Genomic DNA, 25,495 nt, shown 5'->3' on the forward strand with positions numbered 1-25,495 from the left:
GAGGCCTGGCCTGACTACCCTCATTGGGATATGGTTACTACCCTCAATGCTTTCCATTGTCCAAGTTCCTACAATGCAAGTAGGGTGGTATGGAACTTCCTCAGACCAGAGTTCACATCACACCAAGTGGAGCTCATGGGACAGCTTCCTTTGGTGGGTTAGAAAGACCACAGCATTTCTCATACCATGGGTAGGATATATTGATCATGAGACTGTCTTAACTAACATCACTAAAACTATAGAGATAATTACTAATGAAACTGCTGCTGCTCTGCAGAGCTCACAAGAATCCTTAGACTCCTTGGCATGTGAGGTCTTAAGACAACCGAACAGCTTTATATTACTTGCTGGCCGCTGAAGGAGGTGTATGCATGGTAGTGAACCTCTCTTGTTGTTTGTGTATAGATCACAGCAAATAGTGACCAATATACATCACCTACATGAGAGCTACAAGGATGGAAGAAACCCGACAACTGCCCCCATCACATCCATATGGGATGAGTGGAAGTCTGTAATATATTCAATCGTTTTCTTTATTGTGGTTTCCATAATATGCCTCCTATTTGGACCCTGTATACTGAACAGTCTAATGTCTTTCATTTCCTCTAGATTGCAATCTATTAGGGATCCTGGACCTGTTAAATTGAGGGTTCTTCGGGAACGGCTTGCAGCCAATCCAGGGGAAGGGAACGAGTCCCAAGACTGAATAGAGATTACAGAGGGTTATGTTAATGTGGAAAAAGATGAAAAACAGGTGGATGAGTTATACCAAGGATGGTGTGGAAAGTGTGTAAAAGAGGGGGGGTGGAGTGCGATGTATCCTGTTTAGACTTCCCAGAAATGGAGTCCTGGCTTCTCTGGAGGAAGTGCAGAACGTGGGACCCCCTCTCCCCTTCCCTTTTTCCTCCTTTTCCCCCAGCACCTTACTTTCTCCTTTAAAGTTTCTCTGTAAAAACCCGTTCTCTTCTGGCTGAAACTTCCTGGCTTTTCGCCCTGCCCACCAATCGTCTGATATTCTGATATATACCCGGACTGATATTCCCGCGAGACTCAGTCGTCTTCTAGGCAACGAGAGCAACGAGAACAAGGGCAGCTAGCTCTTCCTCCCCAGCCAATGGAAGAGAAGGATAGTCCCAAATGTGAATTCGTCTCTCAGCCAATGAGAGTAAGGAGTAGTAGCTAGAGAAGCGTGTTCCATGACCTTTTGTTCTTCGCGCCAAACTGCTGGCCTCCCCTCCCCACAAATAGGGATGAGAAATGGTCCAGCCGGTGGGTGAGCCCTGCTCCCTCGCCAACAGGAGGCAGGACCGCCCAAGCCCTCCTCCCCCACCCCCATCCTCTGAATCGTCACTGCCTTTAGATTGTGAGCCCTCCCCTCATCCAATGGGAACAGCGAAAGGGGAGCGATTGAGAGAAACCGACCCTACTGGACCGGGGTTTAAAAACCCCATTTGCCCCATACTCATTGAATCTTCTTGGTGAAGGACACCCCGGGAAGAAGAAAAATAAACCTCTCTGTTCACTGCAAGCCTGCTTCCGATTTGATTTCTTGGGTAAGTGGTTCATTTGACCCTCTCATAGGGATACCGAATGCTGATCTCAAGGAACTGTATAATACCGGGGGGAGGGGGGGACGTCTGATTTAACCTCCCCTCGCACACTTAATCCTGTAGCAAAACGGCAGCCCCCGCGGTAGGTGGGACCCTGCCAAAGATTATGAAGTCACAATACTGCCCGCCGCCGAAGTGCCGTAGGCAAGAGGATACTCTTGAGTGGAGCTTTTTACCTGCCCAGCCAAAGAGGTCTATTACTCCTTATCCTGATCTAACAGCTATGTTGGCAAGGAAATGTATTCTAAGAGGTTTACAGCCAACAGGGCAGATAGCTGTGGGCTGTTCAGACTCCTTATACTCAAGAACAACTAGGCACTCTTTTTTCTCAAAATCAGGAGTAGCAGGTCTTTCTTGCCACATTTCAAGGCAATTAAGACAACATACAAAAAGGTGTTTCAGTTCTTTCAACAATATCAATGGATTTGTTCTGAAAAGGTCTCTGCAAAACCTTTGCAGCCAGCCACGCTAGTGTTTACTGATGCTACCAAGGCAGTCAAGGCTGCTTTCTGGGGGCCAGCTCAAAAGATGTAGAGAATCATTAAATACTCCTTTTCAGTCCACTCAAAAGAATGAACTTTATGCAGTCATATGTACATTGGAAGAACTTTCAGGGGATGTAAATGTTATCTCTGATAGCAAATAAGCTATGTACACCCTGCAGGGTATTGAAACAGCCCACATTAGAAATCAAGGCAATGAGATTACACAATTATTTGAGACTTTACCAGAAGTTGTCAGAGAAAGGAGAGGGTGGATTTATATAATGCACATTCCCTCGCATACAGCATTGCCAGGCCCCTTGACAGCAGGCAATCAGAAAGCAGATTTATTACTCACGTTTCATTTTCAGGAAGCCCAAGATTCTCATTCACGATTTCATCAATCCACACGCATGTTAAGAAAACAGTTTCACATCACCAAAGAGCAGGCTAGAAAGATTGTAAAAATCATGCCAATGTTGTGTTCCCTACCATCCTGCACCTCTCAGGACGGCAGTTAATCCACAAGGCCTCCAACCACTACAACTATGGCAAATGGATGTCACACACATCCCAGAGCTGGGAAAGTTAAAATATTTACATGTCTCAGTTGATACTTTCTCAGGTTATACTATGGCCACTCCTTTAGCTGGAGAAGCAACAAAGCATTTCATAGATCATCTTATGGTCTGTTTTGCTTCAGTGGGAGTTCCCAGGGAACTGAAAACTGACGACCCTGCTTATACTTCCACTTCCTTTAAACAATTCTGTCTCATGTACCAGATTGAACATAAAACTGAGATCCTGTATAACCCCGCAGGGCAGCCCATCATGGAAAGGAGACATAGAGACACTAACGCACCCCTCCACAAACAAAAAAAAATGAGGGAATAGAGGATAGGAAGGATAATGAGAAGAATTAATCTGGTCCTTTATACTTTAAATTTTTTGGTTTTAGATAGGGAGGGGCTCATGCCTGCACAAAAACAGTTCAAATGCCCCAGGGGACAGCTCTCAAATGGAGAACAGATGTTAGTAATGTGGAAGGACCCTATGATGGGGAGGTGGTCAGGGCCAGCCAGGTTGTTAACATGGGGACAAGGGTTTGCTTGTATCTCCACAGGTAATGGGAAAAAGACTGTATGGGTACCAGAGAAAAATATTCAGGTTATCCAAGCAGCTGAGGAAGCTGAACACCCAAGATCCGGAAAAGAAAAAGACGATGACCACAGATGCCAGAGGAATGGGATGCTGCTCCTGCTGACAATACTTCTTGGGAACTTGTCAGTATCTGAAGGACAAAAGCAATTGTGAACATTTGTGCTGAACTCACCATGGGTACGGACGATGGAATGAAATCAAGAAGTGTATACCATGACTGTGGTGGGGGAATGTGTACAAGGACAAGGATCATGCATTCATGACATGTCCAGATACAGGTGTAAATATCACACATCAGAGAACTATATTCCATGTAGAAACAAAGAATTGTACTATTTTAAGATGCATTAATGGAACTCCAAACAAGTTTTTTAGATTCCCTTTTCAGAATTTTACTGTATTTTTTCTAGAAAGACCATTGTATGCGTTTTATCCTGTGAAAGTGGAAGATGGGTGGCTAGCCTCCTCTGCTGATTATGTGTTGCTTGACATCAGCAAACAGTTATACAGGACAAAAAGGTGTATTAGTTGCATAATATTTGGCATAGTTTCCTTAGTATCCTTTGTAGCTTCCATAACTGCTATATCTCAATCTGTGCTGACTCTCCAAACTTCTATACAGACTGCTCAATTTACGCAGGAATTGGCCTGGAATGTGTCTTATGCTTTGAGGGTTTAGATGAAAGTAAATGAGGATTTTGAAAGAAAATTGGATGCTCTCCAGGGAGCCCTGATAGCTGTGGGAAGTGAACTGGATCTATTGGAGGTTCAAATGCAGTTGAGGTGTGATTATAGTTTCCAGTATGCATGTATTACACTCATGGGGTTTAATGAATCTGTAACAATATGGGAAGATGTAAAAAAGAAATTGTTGGGGATATGGGCCAATTCATCACTTGACAGAGATCTGGATTGGTTAAGAAATATGACTGCTGATATTGCAAGAGCAGGTGTCTCATTTATTGTGGACAAGATGGCTAAGAATCTGCTTCAATGGTTTAAAAATGCTAATTCTTTTATGTCCTTATCTCATTGGGTATTGACCCTTATTCCTTTAGGATTAATGCTCCTTTTTTCCATCTGGGTGTTGCCCTTGTGCAAATGAGAAAGGCAGCTTGCAATTCAATTATAGACACAAGTCCATTAACTTCACTTAAAAGCAGAAGAAAGGGGAAGATGTTGAGGAGGTAGGCAAAATGTAACTACAAGTCCAGTCCAGGATTTGTATCCCACAAGGCTGTGTACTTAGTTATGCTTAAGAAAGGCTGGTACAAAGCTTCTCCATGAACTGATGTATATGCAAGATAAGGTACAAAGTAAAAAACATGTTTACCATATTCAGTATGGGAACCACATAGTCTAAGGGAATGGGGTCTGTGTTACTTTACTGTGATATTTCCTTGTCATGTGGGTATAAAAGGATACAGCAAATGCATAATAAACAGACTGCTTGCTTGCATCCTACCTGACCTGTGTCTTTTTCATTGTGTCACCGACCAAGCAATTTGTCGGCATCACTGGACAAGTCCCCAACACATAATAAATTCACAGAAAATGAGGAATTATTTATTATCCTCTTGTTGAGCTATTATGCCAGCAAATAAGTATAAATTCAGAAAGACCCAAGTTCTGTATTGACTCCTTAATAAGACAAGAATGGAAGAGGTATCCCAATTTCCTGCTTCCCCAAAGAAAACAAGAAAAAGACCATTGGGGGAAGATATCATCATTTGAAATAGTGGCAATCTTTAGGTAATGTTATACACAAGTCCTTATGGCAGAAGGGAGACTCCTATTGAGATGAGGAGGAATACGTGACCTTTTCAGTTCCTTCGTATCCCAAGCTTTCTGTTTTCTCTCCAGGCAAGAAACAACAATATTCTCACTGCGTGGATGGATGATTATACTATGGGGAAGAGTGGACAAAGTGTCTGATGGACTGCTGAGGGATAATTTCTAGACTCCATGGGAATAAATTCATCAAATGGAAAGCTGGGTTGAAGAGTAGATTGTGAATATATGTCCCTCCTCTCCAGCAATTTCTGACATTTCAGTTCAGGAGATGGCTCACTAAGGACAAAATCTGTTAAAAAAAAAAATGAAGCTTACATTGTTCACTCCATGTTTCAATGAACATTAAAGAAAAGAAGACTCAAATCTAGTTTGAACATAGTCCAAAGGAATTTACATACTTGGAGTCTTCTCGTGGTTCTTCATCAAAAGTCTAACAAGTGAACTAGGGATGCCTTACAGGGGACTCTGGTTTTTCTAGCCTTGTCATCTCATCAGAGGTTCCACATCAACTCCTTCCCCACAATGCCCTCATAATATCGGGAACAAAATAAGTCTACCTGGGGTAGGCTAGGGCCAGACCTACAGACATTACAAGGGAGGGAGCAGGCCCTGGAGAACAGATGAAATTTCAAGGAGCAAAAACCTAGGCTGAAGTCTGAATAGAATTTCAAGGGAGAAGTGCCTATCCCATAGATTGATAGCATTAGAAACCACTGGGAGTTAGAAGATGTTTAATGGGACTAGTTTCTGACACATAGGCAACTGAAGTATAAAGTTTTTTGTTTGTTTTGTGCACAATAGAAGGCTATATACTGGTGATGTGGTCAGTAGCATCTCTGTGATTTTTTAAAAAAACTCCCAACAATACACTGTGACAGATGGCTGCTTTTTTAGACCTGTGAGAGCCACTACTAATGTCATTTCCATGGAGAAAATGGGAGGCAAAGAAAGGACTTGGCAGTCTGCTCAAATTAGCTAAACCTGAACTATCACCCTCCATCCTTACCCCATGTTTGATAACTATGTCCTTACATGCTAAGTAAATGTACTCCCCTTACATGCTGTAGTAAGAATAAGTATATATATTAACTTGTGAGCAATTCTATTGAGTGGGAGAGGTGAAAACTTCTCAAGACTATATCCTAAAATCTAATAAGGTTTCTTGTGGGAACAGGCCTTGAGTTTCTGTTCACCCTTCCCCCTTCCTTAGCCCTTTAGGAGTCTTTCGACCTCTACCCTTTGCTTTCGACCTTTTGATCTTTCCCCTCCCTTGCTTTAGCACTTGTCAAATAAGGACGTGAACTGTTTCCCCATCCTTTGTCCTTATTCTCACCCAGACTGTAAGCCCGCCTCCCAGCCAATGGAAGCAAGGGACAGCAGTGGGAGGTGACTTGACTTTGTTAGGGTTTAAAAACTTCACTTTGCCTCACGTTGGGTACCTCCCTCTTTTGATTCATCTGGGTGAGGATTCCCTTTTCCCTCCAAACTGAATAAAGCTTCCTGTCCATCTCCTGTCTACTTCAGATTCTTAATTTTGGGGTAAGTGGTTTTCTGACCCACACACCATTTATTTTAATCTTCTATTTTGTGACTAAATAGTTGTTATGTAAGCTGTTTTTCTCTAATGAGCTACTTGTATATAGGCTGGTGTGTTCCCCAAATTTGGTAAACAACTACTAATAATGTATGTTCCCCTACCCAAACCTAATAAACAATTATTAAATATTTGCTAATGACAGTAGTTAACTAAAGCTTTGACTGAGAGTTTCTTTTCATTGTAAACTTAAGTAACTAATCACCAATAAGAACTTAGATGTAATTTATAAACACCCTTACCCGTAACTATAAAAACCCAGTGGAGGCTTATAACGACAAAGTGGGATTTTTTGCTGTTTTTCTTTTTTGGAATTCAGTTTTCCAGCCTCAGGCTAAATTGTAAATACCTCAAGGATTGGTGTCCTCTAATTCCTGGTAATCCACAACTATAGCACATTAGATGCTGAGGCTTGGCTTTAAATGCTCTCAGGCATTAAGTCGATTAGATTCAGAGGCCTGAGGGTTTTCATGCCTTTGGGCACTAAGCCTGTCAATGCTGAGTGCTGCACAACCCATGTGGACTACACACTCAGCCAATCAGATAATGCATGTGGGCTATGCACATGAACTCAGCCAATCAGATGCCAAGTAAAACAGTATATAAACTGGAAGCTTGATATCGCCTTGAAGCTCACTTCTGAGAATACTTGAGAACTCCTGAGAAGAGTTTTGCTTGAGAAGAAGAGGAAGAAGATTTTGGGTAGCTGTTGTTTAAAGGGCCGCCTGGCTATGTAAACCCAGAGGAAAAAGATGAGCATTGAAGCTTGGGAGAGCTAGCAACAGAGGAGACTTGCTGAGCTGGCAGTGGTAGAGACTTGCTGAGTGATGGAGACTAGCAGTAGTGGAGAGGAGACCTCTGTTAATGGAGGAAGAGATGTGCCCACAGGTTCTAGCTTATCTTTAGCTAAATCCCTTTTAAAAGCTGTTATCAAGGAACCTCTGGGCTATGAAAGTGAATTAGGATGACATTGTTGGTAATGTGTGTAAATATTGTTATTGCTCTGTTAAGCTTTGTTTTCCCAGAGAAAGAAACTGAGCAGGAGTCCCTGAAGCCTGCAGCAAGGCAGGAACAAGGAGAGCTTGGAGTGAAGTAGTCCCCATTAGCTGAGACAAGTCGCAGGAATGGAGAGTTGCCAGTGTTTGAACCCAGCAAGAGCAGGAACAGTCGGGGCTTGGAGTTCAGCCTTGAGTTAAGGTGAAAGAGGACTTTACTTGGACACCCTGTATTGACTGAGGAGTTGTAACTTACTGTGACCTAGGGTGGACGATGTGGTATTTTCTGCTACCCCTTAAGGATGTGTTGTACTAAGGAAGACCCTGGCCTGGGACCCCCTGATTGTATAAACAAGTATTTTGGGGATGCAATGATATGTGCTGTGTGCCATGTTACATACTAAGTATTATGGGATATGCTGGATGATATGTTTTGTTTAAGGCTATGTAGTCACCTTAGTAATAAGTTGTTATAAAGTTTAGTTCTGAATAGAGTGTTTGTTATACCTTGTGTTTAGACCCTTAAAATTATTCACAGCAGCAGCCCTCAGAGGTGCATTACAAGAACCCAGTCATTGTGACTTGGTCATGACTAGGAAGACTCCTGCCTTCCCCAAACTTGGAAATATGAGCATTCCATGTTCTCTTGAGAGCACTGCTGATTGACAGAGGCTTGCCAGAATACCATCTTGGAGCAAGACATCTGGGTTCTAGCAGAGCAGAGAGAGAAATTTCCATGAGCACCAGTATGAGACAGGCTTACTAGGACCTTAAGGAAAACAGCTTGTGGTTTGTTCCTAGAGGGACTGATGCCCTTATTGTTAAATAGAGAATTGCATAATCCAGATTAGTAAAGTTTGATTCCATGGATTGATGAGTATAAATCTGAATTAAGTGTTTCCATAACACTAGTCAGTTAACAGTAAATCAGCTGGGCACATATCCTATGGGATAGACATGTATATGTTAGGTTATTTATATCTGCCCAAACCTGAAATTAGGATGGCTACAAGCAATAGCCAACAAGAACTGGAAAGAAGAGAAATGTTCTGATGCTAAGTACAATGAACAAAGTACTAAACTTTAGAATAAACTAACAGGCAAGAAAACCTTTGTTTGCAGAAACATACTGGCCGTGTGACCCTGGTCAAGTCTCTTGACCTCAGTTTTCTCAAAATTGCTCTAACAGAACTTGTAGACTTGAACTACACTATAGAGGATCTTTCCTCAGTTGCATGCCCTACACTAATGAATTCATGCTAGATCATAAAGAAAAAGAAAACATACTGAAGCCATAATGTATTCAAAGGCAGCAGGAAGGCTTGGAAAAGCGGCCTCACAAAGGTAATTATAGTACTTTACTGCAGGACCCACTGCTTGCCATATTGACTATCATATAAAGACATATTGTATGAACTTATTCTAAATCAGATTTTACCCAGAATTAAACAATAGGATTTGATAAAAAAAAAAAAAACTAGTCCCAGCAAACCTATACAAGGTCTTATTCTCAAACAAAACTGGGCAGAACATAATTGTACAGGACAATGTGAGTTCCAAGCACTTCTTGTCACCTAGGAAATCAGGAAGGGTCTCAGGGCCTCTTGGTTCCAAAGCCGCTCTGTACTCGTTGGAGATAAGGAAGTGCTGAGGGCCACAGTCCAGTTGCCAGCTCACAAGGAAGTCTCCCATGAGACAGCTTGCTTGTTGCTGATGTGACTTGTTCACCCATCCCCCTCCATTGGTTCACACTCCCCGTGCATGAGGAGATCATGCTTGAATCATGCTCTCTTTAAGGTATATAAGGAGCCAGTTTTCTTTCCTGCCCTCACCCCCTTCCCCGCCATGTTGGAATAAACTACAAGTTGTTTCTCTCTTGTCTCTGGTCTCTTCATGCCCTCCTGAGAACACAACCTAAGGCTGGCCCTTAGGTTAGTAAATTTAGCAGCCGTTTACAGCTGGTACCTGAACAGGGACTCGAAAAGGACCCCAGGATCACGCCAGTGGGCCCCGAGATGCATGAGGTATGAACACCTCTGCTTCCAGAGGCTCTAGGAGTGGATTCCCAAGTGGTGCTGCACGGTAACCAGAACTGGCGGAGCTCGGAGAATAGTGAGTAAACATGGGACAAAACATAAGCATAGTGAGACCAGGGGGTAAAGAAACTTATGTCAGGGCCATATGTAAATGCATACAGAAACAAGGAGCAATAGTGCAGCTTAAAGACATCAGAAAATTCATTGATTTGGCACATAAAGTTTCACCATGGCTCCCCAAAGTAAGATGTTATGAGCTTGCCAAGTGGAAGAGCAAATGACTTCTTTCAATAAGATCTGTCCTGGAGACTTCACAATTTACCACCTAGTAAAAGATGCCTTTGGAGGAGAGAGGAGGGAGGTTCATACCTTTCCTGCCCACACTCAAACGGGTCCATCCCTTCCTAGCAAAGGCGGCCCAAGCAGGGATCCATCCCTGGAGAGAGGAAGAATGGCCTCAGCTACCCACTCCCGCTTATAGACCTTTGTATCCTGACCTCTCAAATTTAGCTATACACGACACTGGGCAAAGCAAAGACACCGAACAGCTAGTTAAAAAAGAGGAGGGATGGCTGCAGGAGAAAAAGCAGGAAGGATACATGGCAGAGAAGAAACATATGTATGGGTCGCCCTCTGGTGGTGGGCATGTGCACTCCACCTTGGAAAAAACCATATAACAGGCTAGAAGAGAAGGGGAAGCTGTTACTGAGTGGGGAGTATTTCCTGTTATTGAAGAGCCTGACCCCTTTAACCCTGGACAAATGAGGTGTAGACATGAGGCATTGCCATTTAAGGTGCTACAGCCCTTAAAAGATTCTGTCACTAAGTACAGCCCCACTGCACCATTTGTATTATATCAACTAGAGAGCTTATCTATGAGTATTTTGTGTCCTAATGATTAGAAAGCCTTAGCGTTGGTGATACTGACACCTGGACAAGCAGTATTTTGGATGGCAGAATTCACAGAACAATGTAGGCTGCTTGCCACCCAGTTAGTTCCAGGGCCTAACACACAACTTGTTTTCCAACAACTGTTCGATACAGGCTCTCACGCTGACACTGCTCAGCAACTAAGTTTCACTGAGGAAGCTTATTTGAATATTTCTTGGAGTGCCTGTCAGGCTTGGAGCAGAATTCTGGTTGCCAAGGCTGAGAGAGACAGCTTCATGCAAATAAGACAAAAAGCCAATGAGGAATTCATAGACTTTGTGGCAAAAATGCAGGAAGCAGTGGCGTGCATTATGGGTGAAGTAGAAGGTACAGAGAGAATGCTAAAAACTTTATTGAGGGAAAACGCCAATGCGGATTGTAAAAGGGCTATGCTGGGGCTTAGGAAATGATACAAAGATGTGAGAAGATGGGCTCACAGGTGTATCAAGCTGAACTGTTGTCCACCTTTGTAGCGACTCCTACAGGAAAGGCTAAAGGAAATTGCTTTAAATGTGGGAAGCCAGGGCATTTCAAGAGGGATTGTAGGACATGGGAGATTAAAGGAGCTGGAGGAGGAAGACGTGGCTGACCTAACACACTGTGCTCAAAATGTGGCAGTATGGGACACCGGGGCTCTGAATGCAGACAAGGAAGGAATCAGGGAAACAGGTTTGGGGGCTCCTTGAGGGCATACAACCTTTAGCTAATGTTCATGTTCTTTTCCTGCTCATTTCTCCTGCTACCACTTATTCCTTGGCTGTCCCAGTGATAAAGATATATAAGGAAATTCCAAAGGCTATATTAATGATTAATATAGATAGTGAGGAGACATTCATAGATAAAGGCAGCCCCATAGCTCAAGGAGTCTTATTAGAATACCCCTTGCACGAAGAAGAGATTCCACCATAAGGTCAAATTAATTTCACTCAGATAACCAATCACACCTGACCAATGCTCACCCTAAAAATTGAAGGAAGAACCTTCACTGGCCTTTTGGACACCGGGGCCAACAGGACTGTATTCCCTCTTCACCTATGGCCACAAGAGTGGAGCTCCCAAATAACGGAGACTCAAGTTGCTGGGGTAAGAGGTACTGCTTATGCTCAGGTATCTTCTTGCTCCATGAGGTGGGAAAAAGAGGGACGTCAGGGCATGATAAGGCCATTGATAGTTGAAGGCTTGTCCTTGATATTGTGGGGAAGAGATTTGCTAGGGGATTTAAACATCGTGGTCTCCTCAGATTTTTATTAGGGGTCATTGGGGTAACTGAGGGGAAAACCCTGCCCCCCCAATGTCTTGGACCACAGATGAACCTGTGTGGGTGGACCACTGGCCCCTTACAAAAGAATAACTCTTTGTCCTCCAAAACATAGTGAAAGAACAGTTGCTGGCAGGACACATAGAGCCATCCTTCAGCCCTTGAATTCGCCCATCTTTGTCATTAAGAAAAATCAGGTAAATGGCAAATGTTAACTAATTTAAGAAAAGTGAATTCTGTACTTGTACCCATGGGTGCCTTACAGGAAGGTCTGCCTTCTCCTAATATGATCCCTAGGGGATGGCCAGTGTGGATCTTGACATTAAGGATTTTTTTTTTAGTATTCCCCTTTACCCTCAGGACTGCACTAGATTTGCTTTTTCTGTCCCTGCTATCAATTTCCAAGGTCCTGCTGCTCACTATCAATGGAAAGTACTCCCACAGGGAATGAAAAAAAGCCCAACCATATGTCAGTGGTATGTTGACTTAGCAGTAGGGAAGGTAAAACAAAAATATCTTGATGGGGTTTTTGTTCATTATATGGATGATATTCTAGGAACACATCAGGACAGTAATCAGCTAGAGGAAATGTTTCATTCCCCAAATAAGGAATTGGGGCAACTAGGTTTAAGCATAGCCCCAGAAAAGGTGCAAAGATTTCCCCCATTTTCCTATTTGGGTTTTGAAGTACATCCTCTTCATATCAAACAAAGGACCCCTATCCTACATTGGGGAAAGGTTACAACATTAAATGACTTTCAAAAGCTCATAGGAGACATACAATGGCTTCACCCACAAGCTCATATCCCCACAGAAAAAATGCAGCCTCTATATAATATTTTAAAGGGAGATCCTAATCTGACCTCCCCTTGCTCATGGACTATGGAGGCCCAAAAGGCTCTTAGGGACATAGTAGACATCATAGAGAAGGCAGACATTAGAAAATGGAACCCTTGAGACAACTCTAATATTAGCTCAATAACCATATGGGGCTATATATACATCAGGATGAAGGTATTATAGAATGGGTCTATCCTAAATCACAAGGAAAAGCTGTGATGATAAGCCAGAGGTTATTATTGAGAGTAACTCAACTATTTGGCCTTCAGCCAGTACTGTGGATAAATGTCCCAAAAGAGACGATTCCTGGATAGCTACTCAGCCAGGCTGGGCAGAGCTCTTAGCCCTTGGATATTTATAAGCAGGCAGTAGCTTAAGAATACTTTCCTTAAGAACAAATCGGCTGTGGATAGAACCAAATGTGACATCAACAAAACCTGTCAATGGCCCAAATGTTTTCACTGATATTACGGTTCATGGCCATGCATCCATATATTCTCCCATATTAAAGGTTGCTAAAGTGGTGAAGATACCTTATTCCTCCACTCAAAAGAATGAGTTATTTGCTGTACTGTTAGCACTTAACATTCAAGAACCCATCAACATTATTATTGATATTATGCTTGCAATGCTGTGAAAGGTTTAGAGACTGCAACTATAAAAATTGGGTCCCCTGAAATCACGGATCTATTCTTACAGACCCAAAAGGCCATCCAAGAACGAACAAAGCCCTTTTACATCCTTCGTGTCTGCTCCCATATGGATGGGCTCAGCCCAATATTTGAAGGGAACCACATAGCAGACAGACTATTAGTAGGTGCTATGATTGATACCAAGCTTCTCTAACTCATGACAAGTACCCTATGTCAGCATGCTCCCTTTGTCACCTTTACGGCCTGTCCAAACAACAAGCTTGAGACATCGTCAAAAGATGTACTCGCTGTATACCTTTTCACCCACCTGAAGTAAAGGGTGTGAATCCCTGTGGACTACAACCAAATGAATTATTGCAAATGGATGTCACACAAAAAGGTAAATACCTTCATGTCTCCATAGACACATTTTCTGGCTTCTTAATGGCCACTTTACAGACTGGAAAAGCCGCAAAGCACATTTTCAACCACCTTTATCATTGATTCTCCTCTACAGGAATACCTCAAGCCATTAAGACTGATAATGGTCCAGCCTATACTTCTTCTTCTATGTCCACTTTCATGACTGACCGTGGCACTCTGCACACATTTGGCATTCCATATAACCCTACCAGACAAGTGATGGTTGAATGGACCAATCATACTATAAAAGACTATCTCACAAAACACAAAGGGGGAGACAGACCTATAAGACAATTACATATTGATAAAATATCGTACACTCTAAATTACCTAAAATTTGATGCGACCGATTTGACCCTGGCTATGAAACAGCTTGGAGGGAATCAAAAACATAAACTCGAAATGGGACAGTGGTACAATAATGAAAAACAAAGATAGGTTATGTGGAGAACACCTGCTGGTAATTGGGAGGGCCCTTATACCCTTTTAACCTGGGGGCCAGGGTATGCTTGTATTTCCATAGGTCGAGGTCACCAGTGGGTTCCTGCAAAAGCTATCCAAGTTATCAGTGATTCTAAAGAAGAAAAAGAGGCGCCCATCCCGATGACGGTGGAGACCATGCAAGATGAATCACCAAGGGATGTTGCTGCTGGTTGCTGCCTTCACCACACTCGCCATCTCACTACCCACTCACGAGGAACAACACAGATGGGCTATGATGTTGGAGCCACCCTAGCCAAGGGTGGTAACTTGGGGGGAGGAGATTGTTGAACTGGTTTTTCAAGGGAAGGGTAGTAGATTAATCAGGAATGAATTTGATTTCCAGCCAACTATGGCACCCACATCTTCAGTACAAACTAATTTTAGCAGACTGTTGTTTAGGGTGCCATTGTGTTGATCCAGGCAGAATATGATGCCTTGTGTCCAAATTATGAAAGTCACTCACAACATGACTGTTCCTGGAATGGGCTTACTTACATACTGTATATATGCTTGGGATACAGGGGACTCCCTGTAATTCCTCTCTTCCCCAGTGTATGGGGGTAAGCTCAGCTTGTAAGCCCACTAATAGTAGTAGATGGCCTTTACTAGAGACTTGTGCCACTCACTAGTGGACTTGCAAAACTGCATTTGACAAGCACAGTGAGCTCCAATCTTGGCACCTGACAAACCACACCAGTTATGCCTCTGTTCCTTTACCCGTGAGGGTACCCCCAGAAGGGCCGCTCTTGGACAGGACTTTGGAAGGTGATGGCAGCCATGGGGAACATTACAATCATGCAAGAGCTTGGGACAGCCTGGGGAACATGGCAACACATTCTTGAGCCAGAAGATTGGAAGAACGGTTCGCAGATTGGACGTGCCTTTCATGCATGAGCCTGTTTGGGCAGTCGATATGCTTTCATGTGGGGAGATGATGTAAATGTAACACAATCTCAAGGTGTTTTGAACATTACTTGTAACAACTGCAGTGTCAATGAATGGATAGGACCTCTTTTGGGTAATCAATCTGTATTTGTCATAACTAGGTCACAATATGTGCTCTTCCCAGTAGAGAGTGAAGGATGGTTTGGGAATCGAGCAGATCATGTATTAAACAGTATTATTCAGAAAAAAACATGGAATAACTGTGAGGAGGGATAAGAGATTTAGTTCTTGTGTGATCATTGGAGTTACAATGTTGATCAATCTTATAGCCTCCTCTATTTCTCTTGTTATGTCTGCATCAACTATACAAAGTCAACTAGTACAGGCCCAATTTGTGGGGGACCTGGCAAAGAATGTGTCACTGGGTTTTGAAAAACAAGCTGGTATCAATGAGGAATTTTATAAAATATTGAGGGATCTCACCAAAGCCACTGTGGCCTTGGGGGATGAAATAGACTGCACTTCAGTGCAACTATCAGTATCAGATGATATGTGTTACCCCTGTGCAATTGGACAATGCCACGGTGAGGTATAATTGGACTACAGTTAGGAATCACCTAACTGGTTTGTTCCTGAATAGCACTATAACTTCAGATATTGATGATTTGTGGAATTTAGCTCATGAAACTAATTGAGCAGCACAAACTGATCTTAACCCAGACAAACAGCGGAGGACATAATAAAATAGTTTGATAATCCTACTTCTCCTTGGTGGCTGAAACCCCATAGCTGGATAGCATTGGCATTAATGGTGGGCATATTATTGTTTTGTGTCCCTCCTCTGCTTGGCTTGATGTTTAAAATGCTTTATCATAGCTTAGCAATGATTCAGGCTGATACCTTGCACTTTTCCAAAACAAAAAGGGGGAATTGTACAGGATAATATGAGTTCCAAGAGCTTCTTGTCCAATGGGAAATTAGGAACTGTCTCAGGGCCTCTTGGTTCCGAGGCTGCTCTGTACTCATCAGAGATAAGGAAGTGCTGAGGGCCACAGTCCAGTTGCCAGCTCACAAGAAAGTCTCTCACTGCTGGCTTGTTGAGCAATAGCTGACATGACTGGTTCGGCCCCCCTCCACTGGTTCACACTCCCCGTGCATGAGGAGATCATGCTTGAATCATGCTCTCTTTAAGGTATGTATATAAGGAGCCAGTTTTCTTTGCAGCCCTCCCTCCCCATGTTGAAATAAACTACAAGTTGTTTCTCTCTCATCTCTGGTCTCTTCATTCCCTCTTGAGAACAAAACCTAAGACTGGCCCTTAGGTTAGTAAATTTTGTGTCCATTTACACATAATCACTGTCACCACAAAAGTATCTTATTGTCTCTCCTCTCCATCTCTCTTTTAACAATGAAATCTTGGTCCTTTAAGATGCCCAACACTTTTGTAATGTTATTTTATGCTGCTATCTAACTTGGATGTGTAGAAGAGACAGAAATATATAAAAGGTGAGACTGAAATAGAAACTTACACCAGAAAAAAAACACTTCAAAAACAAACCAAACCTGTCATTGTAGTAGCATTAAAATGGTGGAGATCAGGAGGAGAGAGGAGTGGCCAAAGTACTCAAAGTTCTCTAGTGCCAAAATATTATAAAACAAGAAGGCCTCCTGCATACCTCCCCTTTTCCAACCCCTTTTCTAGTCCTCTGTATTCTTGTGGAAGCGACTCTGCAGGACACATTCTATTTGAAATCACTGTATCACTAATATTTGTTAACTAATGAGAAACTATACCATTTGTGAAGTTAAAGATGGAAATTAGATTCTTACCCCCTGCTTGTCCTACCCATACCTGCCCAACTTATGACATCTTGAGCTAGGATTTCACTCACCTTATTAGAAAGAGATAAAGTTAGCCCTCCGCAGAAAAAAACATTTGGTAGTTATATGATTAGGAGAAGATACCTGGAAAGAAACATTCAAGGTCCTGCTTAGCAGGGGACTTGCTAAATCACAGACTGAAGACAGGTCACAGTGTTTCCTTAACTGCACTTGCTGAATGAACCTCATGCATATAATGCCACACACATTGCATAAAATTAGAGCCTCATTAATATAACATGGGACATATGATGAAGGGAAGGGGTCATGCTTTATATCTAGGAGAAACATGCAATGGGCATATACAGAAGATTATAAGCCAGAAGAGAATGGACCAATCAGTCTTCTGATGGAAGGTATCAATGACAAACTAATACTATAAAGCTTCTCTTGTTTCTGTACTCAGTGCTCCCTCTTCCTGAAGAAGAGTCGGACCGCTTCTGGCCAGTAACATTCATTTCCTCTGAACTTCTCAATAAAATTCTCTTGATATCTGAATTTCAGTGTCAAGTGTGTTTCAGTAACCAGAGAAGAAACTCAGTTATGGAATTGAATGGAACAAACACTTCCCATTTATGAGCTACAAAGAATGACTGACTTGATGGCACTAGGTAAACCAAATTGAAGGGCACCCTGTTTTTGAAATGTCTCTGAACCCACTTCTTTTGCTGTGGCCTGAAGATTGTAACTGAGGGTCCAGTAACTAAAACCCTGTGGTGACTGAACAGAGTACCCACCTCCTTCACAAATAAAATTTGGTAATACTGATGTGGGGGAAGGCAATAGGTTATACAGGAACTCCGATCAATATCAATGACCAGAATCCTTGTGATTCAGTCTGGAAAGAATTCAGTAGGCCCAAGCAGTCTTGAAGTCAGGATTGTAAAAGTTTATTGTTAAGCTTTACATCGAAAAAGAGTTCTTAGGGAACCTGTAAACTTAAAGAAGTCATAGGTATAGCTTTTAAGGAGTGGAGGCAGAAAATCAGGTGTCAATTATGCTAACTAGGTGAGTAAGGGTGGGATTAGGGAGGAGTTAAGGAGTGGTCAGTGCTTAAAGGAACATGCACTTTTAATGTCAACTGCGCAGCCATATTGCTCATAATTCACTGGGAAATATCCCAAAGGGGGGACTACCTGGAGGTGTGATTTTAGGCCTGAAACTCACTAAGATGGTAGTCCTTTTCTGGAAACCCAAACCTCCCAGTGTGAGGAGAGGCTAGGGTAACTGAGCCAGAACACAGAATAAGTGTGGGGGTATGGGTCCACATCAGGTATACCATTGTATACCATGTTACAAAAAAAAACCCCAACCAACTCAACACCTACTTTCTGAGATTGTTAACGGGCCTTTTATTGGAGTGTTTGTGAAAAAGCTACTGACAGCATAATATTGCTGTGTAGCACATCTAAATATTTAACCTGACCCAGATGACTATGAAGGACTAACTTTTGAAAGTTTGAATAAGAGCCTTCACAAAGGTCAAGGAAGGGCTTTTTTCAAAGGTCTGTTGGGTTTTTTTCCTCCCTTGCAGGGGTCAGTCTCCAGTTTATAGATCTTAGGATGGACTCATAATCATTATGTGACCTAAAAATTCTGAAACCAAACTTTCACTAGCATCAAAATTGGAGCCAAAGGGGGTGGCTAGATGACACAGTGAATAGATCACTGGCCCTGGAGTCAGGAGAACCTGAGTTCAAATCCAGCCTCAGACACCTAACACAAAAAACTAGCTGTGTGACCTTGGGCAAGTCACTTAACCCCAATTGCCCTAACTTACCCCTCCAAAAAAGCAAAAAACAAACAAAAAACCAAAGTTGTAGCCAAATATACTAGTCCAAAAAACCTAATCAAAGAAATTCCGCATATAATTTATATACCATACAGTAAAGAATGCAATCAATGTCACTGAGACATATTTTCACAGAAAATTTTTGTGGTTCTTAAAGAAGACTCCCAACTACTTTTTAATGCTCTTATGTAGCTATGTAACTGTGTATAAAGAAGACGCAAATATTTGCAAGGCTAGACTGAAGTGGAAAGAGTCATGATAGAATAAAGACTTCAAATGACATCTTTACCACAGGAATCCATGGCGTTTGGAATGAAAGGATAAGGGGAAAAGAACCCTGGGAGCAGCCTATTTCCTACCAACTTTCTAGACTTTGGGGCTTTTATATGCATTATAAGCCATTTTCTCTTGAAATTATCCTCATAAGCAATATGTGTCAACCTGTGAAATTGTTACCCCAGTTTTGAATTGAAAAATGTGTATTAGATGAATATTGAATTCTTCTTTTTCTCCAAGATTTCATGTATATACAGTATGAGGGGTGCCAACTTGGTGTAACTCAGTGAACCAAGCCCAGGAGTAGCTCTTTTGAAAGATAAATCAATGAACCCCCTTCTACCTGCTATTGTGGTTTAAAGACTACTGTACCCAAAGCCCTGTGACTAAAACCCTTTGATGACTGAGGTTCCAACAGTATTCATCCTTCTAGTGACAAAGACCTGATAATATACTTTATATTCTGCCCATGGTGTTTCACTTTAGGCTTAAAAGAAAATCCCATTCTGTTATGCAGTATTGTCTCATCTGATTAATTTTGAAAAACTCCTTAGTCCTTGAAGAAAGTGAGGCTGTCCTTTAATGATTATCTTCCAACTCCTATAATCTTTTATTTTTTTCCCTTCCCACACTTATATAGCAACAAATTCTCTAAGACCTGAGTAATTAGAGTAGTATGTGCCAGCTCCTTTACCTTACTGTTAACCATTCCCCTTTCCTCCCATATTTTCCCAAACACATGTACCACTCCCCAGGCATATTTTGAGTCAGTATATATATTTCCCTCTTTTTCTTTTAAAAATCTCAGTGCCTGATTCAGAGCATATAATTCACAAGTCTGGTCTGACCAAGTCTTTGGTAATTCCCCTGCTTCAGCCATGGATTCCTGATCTCCATTAATTATAGCATACCCATTTTTCTTCTTCCCCTCCACTACCTGAGAAGAGCCATCAATAAACAAGTTTAGTCCACCTGGAATTGGAGACTCCTGTAAATCATCCTGGACCCTAGTCTGAAGGTCAGTGAAGTCAACACAATAATGTTCTAGTTCAGATGTGTCCCCGCCTCCCAAGGTCAGAAAGGAGGTGGGATTCAAGTTGTTGTCCTGTGACAAAATTAAATCTTTTTTTTTTTTCAACAAAATGGTCTTATACATTCTGATTTTGAAATCAGTTAACCATCTCCCTGCCCTTTGGTTTAGGATGGCCCATACTTGGTGGGGAACACTCACAATCAAACTCCATCCAAAGGTCAATTTTCAGCTTTTCTTCACCAGTATGGCAGCGGCAGCCACTGACTGGATACAGGTTGGCCATCCCGGAGCCACAGGGTCTAGAATCTTTGATAGGAAGGCTACCTGTCTTCTTTTCCCTCCTCTTATCTGTGCCAGAACTCTTAATTCCACCCCTTTATCCACATTCACAAACAGGTGAAAACATTTTCACAGAGAGGGGTGTGCCAGAACAGGGGATGAAGTTAACAGTTCCTTCAATTTGGAGAATCCTTCCTCCCCTTCCTTCCCCCATCTTATTTTATCAGGTTCATTATCCAATAAGTATTGGTACAAGGGTTTGGTGAGGGTTGCATAAGAGTCAATCAAATTCCTACAATACCCCACCAGTCCCAGGAACTTTCTAAGTTCTCCTTTTTGTTTTTGGCAGGGATGTCTGTAGAATTCCCGCAACCTGTTCAGGACCTAATTTCTTCTGTCCCTCCCTAATCAAGTGTCCCAGGTGCATGACTTCCCTCTCCACAAACTGCAGCTTATTTCGGGAGACTTTTAAGTCCTCCTTGCCAAGATAGTTAAGTAGCTGAATTGAAGTTTCATTAGCTTCCTCCCTCTTCCTTCCTGTTACCAGCAAATCATCCACGTATTGCAACACTTGAGTCCTACTGGGGGGGTCTTGAATTTCTTCATTATTTTCTCAAGGATCTGCCCAAACAGATTCAGAGATTCTGTATATCCTTGAGGAAGGAGACACCACCATTACTGTTGTTTTCTCCCATTTTCTGGGTCTTCCCACTCAAAGGCAAAGATGTCCCTACTGCCAGGATCCAAAGGACAGGCCCAGAATGCATCTTTTAAGACCCCTCCATCCTCCAGAGAGAAATATATATACTGACTTAAAGTATGCCTGGGGAGTGGTATATGTGTTTGGGAAAATATGGGAGGAAAGGGGAATGGTTAACAGTAAGGTAAAGGAGCTGGCACATACTACTCTAATTACTCAGGTCTTAGAGAATTTGTTGCTACCCGAAGTCATAGCCATAATGCATGTTAATGGTCATCAAGCTGGGCAATCTTTTGAGGCTAGGGGGAATCACCTTGCAGACAAGGGGACAGCAGAATCTGTGTTGCCAGGTCACCTGTTGGTCTTAATTCCCTCTTTTCCTCCAAATCTTCCTCCTCCCTCCTTTACTGAGGAAGAAAAGAAGAAGGTACAGGTGTTGGGGGCTCAAGAGCAAGGGGGGCGTTGGCTCTACCCTGATGGAAGAGAGGTACTGACCAAAGCAGGTATGAGACCAGTCCTTCAATACTTACATCAAGGCAGTCATTGGGACACCCAGAACCTTTGTGATGCGGTCTTAACTCGGTATGTGTCTTCTGGCCTTTACACCCTATCATGGCAGCTGGTGTATGGGTGCCTTGTGTGTCAAAAGACACACAAGTCTGCCCTGCTCCAGGCTCCAGCTGGAGGAAGACAAGGGTCTTAGGCCTTTCCAGAATATACAGGTGGACTTCACCGAGTTGTCTCCTATAGGACCTCTCAAATACTTATTTGTCATAATAGACCACTTAACCTCCCCCTGCCATGCACTACTGCCCCTGCAGTCAGTAAGGACTGCTGGAGCACATCATTCTGAGGTATGGGATTGTGGAATGGATAGAGTTGGACCAGGGGACCCACTTTACCACCAAGATTCTGCATTCCCTAGCCCAAGCCTTGGATATTACCTGGGAGTTTCATACTCCCTGGTACCCTCCCTTGTCTGGTAAGGTTGAAAGGATGAACCAAGAAATTAAAAGAGCTCACTAAATTGGCTTTAGAAACTCAGTTGCCCTAGACAAAGTGCCTGCCCCTCGCCCTCCTCAAAATTAGAACAAAACCCTGAAGAGATATAGAATTGTCTCTATATGAACTCCTCTTTGGACATCCATATCCCAGAAACACCATGGGAGGGGCGGCCAAGTAGCACAGCGAGTAAGAGGACCAGCTCCAGTGTCAGGACGACCTGGAGATCGAATCCCAGGCTCAGACACTTAGCACCCACCCAGAAACACCTGGCCGTATAACCTTGAGCAAGTTACTTAACCCCAATTGCTTTAAAAAAAAAAAAAAAAAGAAACACCATGGGGCACAAAAACTGAGATCCTATATTAGAAAGTAAAGATAAGTTTTTGAGAAATTATGTATATTCCTCTGTTGAGGACCACAGCCAGTAGGGCTCTGACCCCTGATGACTTAATTAGCCCTCTCAGTATAAGACCCCGATAAACATGCCCGTATCGGTTCCCCATCCCCCAGGAAGGCTCACAGGCATGGGCTTCTCATCCCGGTATGAAGCATGGTACATGCTCCAGTGTTCTCAGGGGAAACTAGCATAATGTATGTAGCAACATAGTATTAACTAGAAGCCTTGGGACAACTCCATCCTGTTCTAGGGAGTTTTAGGAAGGTTTAGAACATCCTGCCTGGTACAGATACCCTGATAATAAGGATAGAGTACACAGCCATCACGTATGAGGCCAATGGGAACTAGGACAATGGTGTATTCCCAAAGATAGTGGCTTATAATGACTATACAGTGTCACACTATTCTGGATTCTTAGCTGAATAAAGTTGACTCTGTTATCCATTGCACTAGAGTCCCGTCTCTTTTATGATTGTCAGCCTCTAGGTAAGTAATCTTTTATCTATCTTTTCACCTAACTTTTCCCTCTCAGCTCTGCTGCTGGCCGGCAGGGCTCCTTTCTATCACTATCAGACACGGCCACAGAAGGGAAAGGGTCCCTGGTGGGCTTGGCTTCCCACATTCCTCGATAAAACATTTGACTGTATTGCAGCAGAAAGGACTGATTGCCCAGACATCATCATGGATTTCCAGTCCATAAATTCCCGCCTGATGAATGGGTCCTGATCCAGACTTGGAAAGAGGAAAAACTTACCTCTTCTTGGGAAGGGCCTTTCCAGAGCCTGTTGACATCTGACACTTCAGTATGAATTGAAGAGAAGGGTTGGACTCACCACACCAGGGTAAAAGGACCTGTTGAACCTCCTGCCACATGGACAATTGAGTCAGCTGAGCCTGGGAACTTGAAACTGTACCTCTGACGTGGTTGTGGTCCTCCCACTGGGTGGATACATGAGCCCTGAACCACTCTCCCTCCACGTGAGAGTCCTGATTTCTTCGAGTATATTTGTTTCTTTATTGCTTGTGATTTTCTTGGTATTTGGTATCTTTGCTTGTGTCTCTGTTCCCCTACATAACCACTTTGCTTGTAACCACAGTGTAACACCATGGGGATTTCCCTAATTCTTTTATTGCTATATTCTATCATTCCTGCATTTGTATCAATACCTCAAAGAATAGAAAGAAATAAGTTTGCACAACTGATGGAAATTATAGCCCAGAATTTTAACCTAACTAACTGCTGGGTCTGTGGTGGGCCTCAGAGGTTATTTCAGTGGCTATGGGTCCCTGTCCCTCTCCCTCTAAAACCAGAATGGCTCCTTAGTACTAAGGCTGTAGTTAACAATAACACTGGTCTCCAGGAGGATGGAGAGGAACACACCTGGCCACTTACTTAAAAAACAAAAGGAGTATTCTGTATAAATCAAACTAAAGAAGGTGTTGAATTAGGGAAGAGTCATTGCAAATGGACCTTGATTGGGATTGAGAGGGCAGAATTCTATAATTGCACCAAGATATTGCAGGCATGGGCTACAAAGGGCACTGGAGATGTTAGGATTCTTCTGTCAGATTCCAAAAAGTTAGAACTTTGGGACAAGGCAGTAAGATGCAATGGAGAGAGGGGTATTCTCAAGGTCCATTATGTAAACTGGGAATGGATCAATGAAACTAGTAAGGAAGGGAATTATCTATCATATTTTTGGAGCATGGATGATTTAACAAAAGGTGTTTGCACAGTGGGGTGCCAGTGGAATGAAGAGGTAGCCTTGTGGAAATGTCAATACATAAAAGGATATAAAGGTGGCCCCCTAGGGTCTTATGATGGATACTATTACCCCATAAGAATGAATGGGTATAGTTGCAAATTCATGGAAATGTAAAATTCAGGTGGTTATACAATGTTTTGAAGATATTGTTGGCAGTACCAGAAAAACTCAACTGTAGAAATAAAGAGGACAATCTTGAAAGTAAAATAATGAAATTACATACTTCTAAAAAAATAAGGTTTTGTATAGAATTCTTCTTTATCCTCCTCTACTTTGTATGTATAAAGGCTTTTTAAAAATTTTTTAAGTTCAGAAATTTAAAAAAATTAATAAAAAATGAACTAGAATACACTCAAATTCTATTTGAAATGATTTATCAAGCTGGGAAACTTTGCTCAAGCTCCCTATTTATTTCTTCCTGCACTGTCTCTCACTCAAGCTTTAATCCTGCATCCCCAATTACCAACTAGACATTTCAAATGAGATGTCCTAAAAGTGTTTAAAATTCAATATGTTTAAAAGACAATTTTCTGCTTCCTTTTAAAACAAGACATTTTATTTTTTAAATCATTTTATCATACAATCTTAGCAATACAATAATTTTAAAATTAGAGTTGTGTCTACCTAACACATTTTTTCAATAAACATATCTGATTCACTCCCAAGCAATACATCAATAGCAATCCTATCTCATTGGAACAATGTATTGAAATACTATTTTTATAGCAAGATGAAGTATATTTTCCCTCATTTCTCTTCAGCAGTGTCATTAAATGTTTAAGTTTTAATTCAGAGCTATACCACTGTGCAGTAATAATTATATTAAAATAAATGTATCACAGAACAACAAATAATCTTTTCTTCTTTTTAAAATAATCAATCTGTCTACTATCCTTCCCCTTCTGTCATTGAGCTAATGAAAAAAACAAACTCTACACAATAAGCCCTTGATACATAGTTGTATAATGCAACAAAACAAATTCACCACTGCTGCCAATGGGATTTTCCTTTGGCTCAGATCTGACCATGTCACTCCCCTATTCAGTTAACTCCAATAATTCCCCTGTGAACTCTAGAATCAAACAGACATTCTTCTCTTAAGTTTTTTAGGCCCATAATATCCTGGCCCCAGTCTCTCTCTCTCCAGTCTCATTGCATATTTTTCCCCTTGCTGCATTCTGCAATCCAGCCCAAGTGGCCATCATTGTGTCCCTCACTTAAGGACAGTCCATCTATCAGCTCC

At 42.1% G+C, this 25,495-nt stretch overlaps 1 long non-coding RNA gene across 1 annotated transcript; it reads left to right on the forward strand.

Moving 5' to 3' along the window:
• Positions 1–1,076: 1,076 nt before the first annotated feature.
• LOC138152024 (uncharacterized) lies at positions 1,077–8,140 on the forward strand. Its single transcript, XR_011165998.1, has 3 exons — positions 1,077–1,553; positions 3,216–6,586; positions 7,667–8,140. It is a non-coding gene; the product is annotated as an uncharacterized lncRNA (long non-coding RNA).
• The last annotated feature ends 17,355 nt before the right edge of the window (positions 8,141–25,495 follow it).

Source organism: Petaurus breviceps, unplaced genomic scaffold (assembly GCF_028583685.1).
Source record: "Petaurus breviceps papuanus isolate PSGF00001 unplaced genomic scaffold, PetGlider_PUasm1.0 90919, whole genome shotgun sequence".
In the NCBI taxonomy this organism is placed as follows: domain Eukaryota; kingdom Metazoa; phylum Chordata; class Mammalia; order Diprotodontia; family Petauridae; genus Petaurus; species Petaurus breviceps.